Here is a 9,035-nt window from a genome sequence, read left to right as displayed (position 1 = left end):
ACTAGTTGTAAATTTGCCTTGTTGATTTTTTAAATTTTGGCAATTTGATTTTTGATTATTTTATTGACCTTTTATTTATGTGTTGACTTTATTGTTTCCTATAAAAGTTTTTGTGGTTGTTATTGTTTGTTCACTTCAACAGACTATTTTCAATTGGATCTATTTTTTCTTATTTTCAAAATGTCTTAATCTGTTGATCTTGAAACAATTTTTAAACTGCATGCTTAGTTCATTAAGTGTTCTGTTAATGTTTTCAGAGACATATTTTTTCTTCTTGACAACTATTTTAAAACCTCATTTTATGTTGCCTCGTTGTTTTCTTTAATTTTTTATTGTTCCCATTAATCTTTACTTATATGTTTTAATATTTCCTTTATTATCATGTTTATTTTTAATAGTCTATTATAGATGGATTTGTTTTTTCTGGCTTTTTGTATTTATGAGTCCATTATGCTCTTGCATATGATCAATTTTTAAAGAGGAATTGTGTGAAAAAACAAATACGCCTTTTTTGTTTTGTTTTGTTTGTGAGGTAATTGGGGTCAAGTGACTTGCCCAGGATTATACACCTAGTAAGTGTTAGGTGTCAAGGGTTACATTTGAACTTAGTCCTCCTGACTACAGAACCAGTGCTCTATCCATGGTGTCACCCACATTGGCCTATTTTTAATGTTCTTATTCAATTATCACTGCATGTCTGTCTGTTAAAATGTTCTTCTAACATTTTATTCAGATCCATAATTTTTGCCTTGTTTAGAGAGGGTATAACATAGTGGATGAAGTAGTAATCTTGACATAAATAGTGAAATTTAGAAGAGGGTAAGGTTTTTGGGAAAGATAATGAGAACTGTTTTAGACATTGATTTTGAGATAGCTATGTTATATTTACTTCAAGATATTTACTAAGTAGTTGGTGATATGAAACTGGAAGTCAGGAACAAGGTTAGGGAGACACACACACACACACACACATATCTGAGAATCATCTGCTCAGACATGACTTACCACCTCCCCTAGCCACATCTACAATTTTATTTTTTAATCTTCATTTAATCATTATTTCTTTCTAAAAATAGCAATATTCTCCTCATTTAGCTTATAAACAAGTCTGATAAAGCCTTCTTTTCTACATTATCCATCACCCTTTTTGTTTGAAACAATTTTATCTATAGTATTTCACTCCAAAAATATTAATTCAGTTCCTTACACCCCTAGAATACTCTGTGATATAATTTCTTTTCATGTTTTACCTATAAGTGTTCTCTTCTTTGCTCTCACAATGACTTTGATACAAAGCAAGACTTCTAAAAAACAAGCTTGTCTCCTCCTCTGTCTAGTATAGGTAAGACTGATGTTCTAGTTCCCTGTTAGAAAGATTTTCAGCTCCGATGTCCCATTCCCAGAAGTATCCATGCACAAAGGAGACAGTGTAGTATAGGAGAGGTAGTATTTGTTCTAGACAAAGATAATCCATCATTTCTAAAACATACTTGATGGTTTTCTCCATTTTTTTTGTCTTTTCTCAATAATCTTCAGAGGAGCAAGATTTCTTTAAAATGCTAATCTTGAAAACATGTCCACATTTTAAGCTTAGAAGCATTCATATTGTTTGGATTGTGTCATTCTTTGGTTTCTTCTGTGTAATAGATTTGTATGTGAAATGTTATGTTCATTCATCTGTGCTTTCTATAAGAATAATTCAAATTCCTCTCTCCTGTTAAAACAAATTTGTTTTTTCTTTAATGGCTAAGTTAAGATTTACAGAACATGATATTTATTGGATCAAACTAATATCCTTTAGTTTTCTGAATACCATAGTCCAAGTTCCTTTTATTTCTCACAGTTAACAATCTTGAAAATTGGAATTATTTTTCCTTGGTTTGTGAAGGTCTTTCTCCTTATGATTTTCAAGAGTCTTCCTTTAGTTCTAAAGATCTGAACCAAAATGACTACTACATTTCAGGATGAATTGAAGTTGAGATTCTTGTCTTCTATTCTTCACCTTTTATGTATCTGTATTTGTTCCTGTTTTCTTTATAACTTCCTGAAGTATAATATTGAGGCTTAATGTTTTTCTGTGTTTTACTGGGAACAATAATTCTCAGGGTTTTCTGTGTTGACATGTTATGCCTTCAAAGTCAATTCTTTGTGTGTAGAAATCTCAAGGGCCCTTCTAATTTGTCTTTCTTATTTTATTTCCTCAGTCTTAGAATTTTTGAATTCTGAATCTCCTGCTCTTTTTTCCCCCAATATCTACTACCTTTATGAGTTTTCTCATTGAGTATTTTATTTATAATAACTATTTTATAAAGAGGTTCGATTTCTATTTTTAAAGATTTTTTTTTCATCATAGAACATCTAAACCACTCAGAAAGTTCGTGAGTCATTTAGTAATATCTAGAGGACTAGTTGAGTTGTTTCACATTATGATTTCTCTTTCTTTGAGGTTTCACATTTTTTTTATCCCATGATATTTACTCACTTTTATTTGTCATTTGCTCATCTTTTCGGACTACTAATTTTTGTGAGATTTTCATTGAGATGAATTATTTGCTGTCTCCTTTTTGATGTTTTTCTAATTTTAGTTTATTTGTCAATTTATTACTCTTTTGAAGTGATAAAGAGCAACTGAGCTTAGATATGATCTCTAATGCAAACATTATGCCAGATGTTCTAACATATTCTCCATAAACCTAGGTTCTTCAGCCCCAGAAGATTGGAAGCAGTAGAACAGAAGGAAATTTTGAGACAAGAGAACAGTTTAAAGGCAGATATCCAAACAACAATAGAAGCCAGAATCTATTGTTTGGGAAGAAAATTGAAAATAAAAACCATAAAAACCAAAACTAAACTAAACTAAAAAGCAGACCTAGAATTATGTTACCGCACTGTGTAATGATGATCTTTATTACAATGACTCTGAATCATCAAGAGTAGGTGGTTTATGAAATATCTCCTTGTAATGTGTTGTTGTGGCCTAAGATATCAGAGTAGAAGTTATATAGATAGGAAGTATAGGAAAGTAGATAGTGCTATACCTGAAGTTGTGAAGATCTGGAGCTCAATACCAGTTTTGCTCCTTACCATCTATGTGACTTGTGAGCTTTAGTTTCTTTATCTAATAGAATACAATTCCCATCAGGGCAGTGATGGTGTTATCTGATATTTTTATTGTCTATACCAGGGGTCCTCAAACTTTTTAAATAGGGAGCCAGTTCACTGTCCCTTAGACTGTTGGAGGGCCGGACTATAGTAAAAACAAAAACTTTGTTTTGTGGGCCTTTAAATAAAGAAACTTCATAGCCCTGGGTGAGGGGGATAATCGTCCTCAGCTGTCGCATCTGGCCCACGGCCATAGTTTGAGGACCCCTGGACCTAGACTAGTATTTGGCTTATAATAGGTGCTTAATAAATCTTGGTGGAATCACTGACTGGTCTCCAAAATACAGATAATTATAATGCCTAGTTCACTGTTGTTGGTCAATTTGATGAGACAATTTGTTGATGTATAGTACATAATTAGACAATTTAAATATAACATTTTCTAAACATCAAAGTATTACATCAAGATCATGTGTTCTATGATTTTCATAAATTTCATTCATTAAATTAATTTCAATAAACATATAACTCATAAATGCTTATGCATATATATGCATAACACATAAGTAATTATACTACATAAATATATACATATTATATATGTATACACATGTGTGTATATACATATGTAGAGAGAAAAGAAGAAAAAGAGCAAGAAGAAGAGAAGAAAGAAATAAGTATTTATTAAGTATCTACTTTGTTCCAAACACTGTGCTAAGCCTTTTGAAAATTTATCTTATTTGATACTTACAACAAATCTGTGAGGAAAGCGCTATGATTATCCTCTTTCTACGATTATGGAAACAGAGGCAGGCAGAGATGAAATGATTATCCCAGGATCACTAGAAAGATCAGATTTGAAGTCATCTTCTTGACCCTATTTCTAGGACTCCATCTACTGCATCACTTACATACACGTAATATCTTGGACAGGTGCAGAGAATGATTAACAGGCCAAATAAGCCTAGAGCTTAGTAGTTAGAATGGGCATTTTGGCAATCACTCAGCACTTCCACTGATCTAATCCTTGCTACAAATATCCATCTCTTGAATTATAATATTTTCTTTGTGATGTAGTTTTATGGCAAGCTACTGTGTAGCATATTAACAACTGCAACCTGCACAATATCATGGCATAAATGATATTTTTGAGGACTAAAGGGCTTTTCCTGAATTAAGAATGAGAAATGATACATAGACAACTCAACTGATATGCTGACGCTCCTAAAATATATATATATTTTTTAAGTCCTCTAGGAAATTCTCTATGATGAATTAATGGAAAATATAGACAAGAATCACTCGGGAGGAGAGACATAAAGTGGTGGCCATTTGAATCAATAGAACTGTTCACATAAATGAAGTCTTTAATCTCCCAGTGTACTAATCAATCAAGAAGTACTTAATAAGCCTGTACTATATTATTAGGTTAGTACTACTGACAATAGGAAGTCAAAAATGAAACATTATCTCCTCTCAAAGAACTTAGAATCATTAAAGGAATTTTTGCATAAAGAATACACAAAACAAAAGATAATTTGTTGGTAAAGGCGAAGTTGGCTATAAATATCAGGACAAGTCATTGCAGAAGGTGATTTGAAAAATAACTAAAAATTGTAAGTGTAAGAAGTGAAGAGAGAGTGTATTTCAGGTGTTAAGGGACATGTTGGAAGAAAAAAAGAGCACAGGGCAATAATCCTTAGACAGTGGATGTGAATTTAATGTTTTGAAGGAGAGAGACTATTAGGGTTACTGAGTACTCTTTATAATACAACAGTGTAGCATTGGGAGAGTTGGTTATCTACATGGCTTTCTAAGTATTCTTTCAGTCTTATTTAGAGGCTATGCTGTATCAATGGTTCTCAAACTTTTGTTTTCAGTATCTTTATCCTATTAAAAATTATTGAGGATCTCTCTAAAGTGTTTTTGTTTATCTGGATTATATTTATAGACATTTACCATATTGAAAATAAAAACTATTTTTGAATTTGTAGACCCTCTAAAAGGGTTTCAGAGATCCTCAGGATTCTCTAGACCAATACTTTGAGAACCACTGCTGTAAATTGTTTAAAATCTTAAACAATGAATACCCTGAAAGACTGTGTAGAAATGACTCTTTGTCATAAGTTAGCAGCATTACTATTCATAGTAAGACCCTCTTAAATCATTCCTGTTCCCTCCGTAACACCTCCATTAATGGTCACAGGACAGAGGTGTTTAATATTGTGCTACATTAGATAGTAAATTCTTAGTGGACAGGAATCTTTCATGTTTAATATTTTCCCCAGCACACGTAATCATGGAGTCTTAATGATAACCATTTGATGCTGCTGAAGGGGTGGCAATGTTACAATGCTGCTTTGCTCATGTTTCAAATGCTCTAAAATATGCTTAGAGAAAATAGGCCCTGAGGTATGATTTAAACCATTTTAGAAATGGCATCACAAAGTCACCTTACTTCAAAATTAATAGGTTTGAGGAAAAGCCTGATTCTCATGGAAAACAAAGTTCCATTTGTAGGATCTTCCCTCCACTATCCTCTTTCTCATGTATTGTCATTACTGCCATTATTTCTCTTTTAAAGAAAAAAAATTCTTTGTGCAGGTTCTCCCTTCTTAGTCTGTTTGGTTTTGATGTGAGTGAACATGGGTTGCTTCTCCTAGGTCCTCTCCGTACTGATATTTACAGTTAAATCCTAAATGGATTTTCAGCAGTAGCATTTCTAACGTGGCTTTGGCAGTGATTTGTATTGGTTATGAAGTCACTTTTGCATCAGCTGCCAAGGGATCCCTCTTTCTCTAGTTTTCCTTCTACTCTTTATTTTATGACTTACAAGGAGTCTCTTTATTCAGATGCCTGTTTCCCCCTCACCAAATTCTTTTGAATCTGCTTTTCCTGTTCAGCTTGTGTTGCTGACTTGCCCTCCCCACCAAACCCCAGCTGTCAGCAGCAACAGCATCTGGGGAATGATAAACACCTCTCAGAGACATTTGTTATCTTATGAAAACCAGTAGGGAAATTTGATTATAACAAGAATTCAATCATCTTATCAAAAAGATGTGGTATCCTTTTAAGAATAAATTTTATAATACCTAACCATTAAATGGCAATAATTAGTACAGGTGCTCTTACTGTATAACTACTAGAGAAATCCTTTTTTATGATATGATGATCTGATGTTCTCTATTAACCATATTAATATTATCATATATACTGTATGATTAAAAGAAGGTTGGGAAATCTTGTAGAAGGAAGTCTACTTTTGACTGAACACTGTGTGTGTTGATTAAAATGTTTAGCTTTATAATAAAACTTTCTCCTTATATTAATTCCAAAGGGAAGGTTAAAGAGAAATGAGTAGCTATGAATAACAGAGGGTGCATGGAAGGCAGCATAGTCAGCAGGTTTTCAGTTAGGAAAACCTGAGTTCAAATCTTGACTCTGACATATAACTAACTATATGTCTTTGAGTAAGTTATTAATTTTCATGCACCAGGCAACTCTCTAAACCAGTGATTCTCAAACTTTTGTTTTCAGTATCTTTATCCTATTAAAAATTATTGAGGATCTCTCCAAAGCGTTTTTGTTTATCTGGATTATATTTATAGACATTTACCATGTTGGAAATAAAAACTATTTTTGAATTTGTAAACCCTCTAAAAGGATTTCAGAGATCCCCAGTATTCTCTAGACCATACTTTCAAAACCACTGCTCTAAACTATAAATCATACATGAGGCATGATGTACATTAGGGCAGGGAGTTCCACAGGCAAACTTCCCTGTACTGATGAAAAATCATAGGTTAAAAAAAAGAAATTCTATGAATGCAGATATTATTTCTGAGTATATTATATAATAGTAATCAGTAAAGAAAAACAGTATTTTAAATTTTTTTGCTATATCTTTCTAGCATTCTGCTCTGATGGCTTATAAAAATAGCTGACAATTATTTAGCACTTTAAGGTTTGCAAAGCACTTCATACACATGACCTCATTTGCTCTACTCAACAAATAAGTACTACTATTCTTCTGAGTTTTCAGATTATGAAACCGAGGCAGAGTAACAATTTGGAAAGTGAGATGAGGCTCAAACTGAGGTGTTCCTAACTCTGAGCTCGGTGCTTTTCCTACTCTATGTGCATGTACCATTGCTTCTTCTTATGTGATGAAGGTGATCCTGGGTTCTCAGTGACTAGAGCACAATCTTGCCAAGCTAGAAAAACTTCAAGTAAAAGACTATATATGTTATATAAGCTCTAGTAGGCTGTTCTTGGAGAGATTCATCACTAAAAGAGTGATCACAAGATCTATGAGCAGGGAAGTTTGGGAGCAGGAACAATAGAGAAGAGACATATATTCATGCAGTTTATTATGATCTGAGAGTATAAGTTTCTTGGTGGAAGGGACTTTGTGTACCTACTGCCAAACATGGGGCCTGACACATAGTAGGTGCTTAAACAATGCTTGCTGTTTGTCTATCATTCTCAAAGAGTACCATGACATCAGAGAAGGGATGCTATGACATGCAAGTGAATTGATTTAAGTGAGGGAGGGCTGTGCAAGGTCACCTGCCTCATTTCTCCCGGAGAAAGTGGCAAGATATAAATCAGGATGACTGGAGATGGCCCTGGATGCAATGGGAGACCTCAGCCTTTTGAAGCTAAAGTCTTCAGCAGGTCTCAGTCTGACTGAGTTGCAGCCATTAAGATCAGGCAGCAATTGAGGCAAAGGATCTTCTTTTTCACACAAACTGCAAATCTCAGTTAAATATTTATAAAATGTTATACTCTATACCTAAGATTCCTTTGACTTTGTTGCTAATGATATAAATGACCTATATTGTTAAAATACATTAAAATTGGGGCTTTCTTTAGTTTGGGGTGTTTCTGGCAATAGGTTATTGAAAACACATTCTATAATAAAATCATTAGAAGTAAGCCTTCTGAGGGCAAGAGGTGTTTTTCTTTCTGCTTGTATTTCTATTTCCAGAACTTAGCAGAGTGCTTGGCATCGAGTATAAAATAAATACTTAATTAATGATACTTGACTGACAAATAACAGATGTCACTAGGATGCAACATCCTTAAATAAAATCGACAAAGACTTAGCAGTAACTCAGGAAATTTTATGACAGTCTGCTGAAATAAAGAAAGGAATTATTATAATGACAAATGCAGGAGAGAAAATTCGTCAGTGCATTTCAAGCTCTGTCCAGGGAGAAGGTACTCTGAGAGCCAGTTTTTAGATAGAAATATCCCTAGAGCAAAAAGTAATTTATCAGGCTACTGTTCCTTGATAAAAATAACCCTTAAAAACTTTCAACTGTCTTTGCCCTGTTTCTATACTCACCAAGCAAATTCTGATCTTTGATTTCATTGCCTAAGTGGACCTAACCATCAGGACTGAGCAAGAATTGAGCAAATAACTTGATTTTTGACTAGAGATATTTCCTATCAAAAATAGTGAAATTAAATCTCTGCTTCTTAGACAACTCATAGCTAGCATCAACCAACTCCATTTGTATATGTTTGCAAAATTAAGTGTCTGAATCTGTACAAATGAAATCCAGATGCAGGACCCCCCAGGGTATCTCTGTGATAGATTGTCACCTGCCCTTGGTCCTAATTCTTCATTGTAAAAGAGTAAGAATATCTCATTCAATTGGGTTTGCAGTTATCATCAGCCACTAATTTTCAAAGTAATCTGATCATTTAAGAGGCATTTCCAATTGATTCCCACTACCTAGAAACCAGTGGAATTTTTGGTCTTCTGGACACATAGAGATAGAAACAAATCCATAGAAGGAAAAATTCATAAAAATATACAGTTCATAAAAAAAGTTAATGTGAGAAATGCTCCAGAGCCCTCTGTTTCATAACTATCTGTTATCTATTATACCAACCAAAAAGACAGCAAATACTTCAGCTCTTCT

Source organism: Antechinus flavipes, chromosome 2 (genome assembly GCF_016432865.1).
Source record: "Antechinus flavipes isolate AdamAnt ecotype Samford, QLD, Australia chromosome 2, AdamAnt_v2, whole genome shotgun sequence".
In the NCBI taxonomy this organism is placed as follows: domain Eukaryota; kingdom Metazoa; phylum Chordata; class Mammalia; order Dasyuromorphia; family Dasyuridae; genus Antechinus; species Antechinus flavipes.
This window is presented reverse-complemented; position numbering follows the sequence as displayed.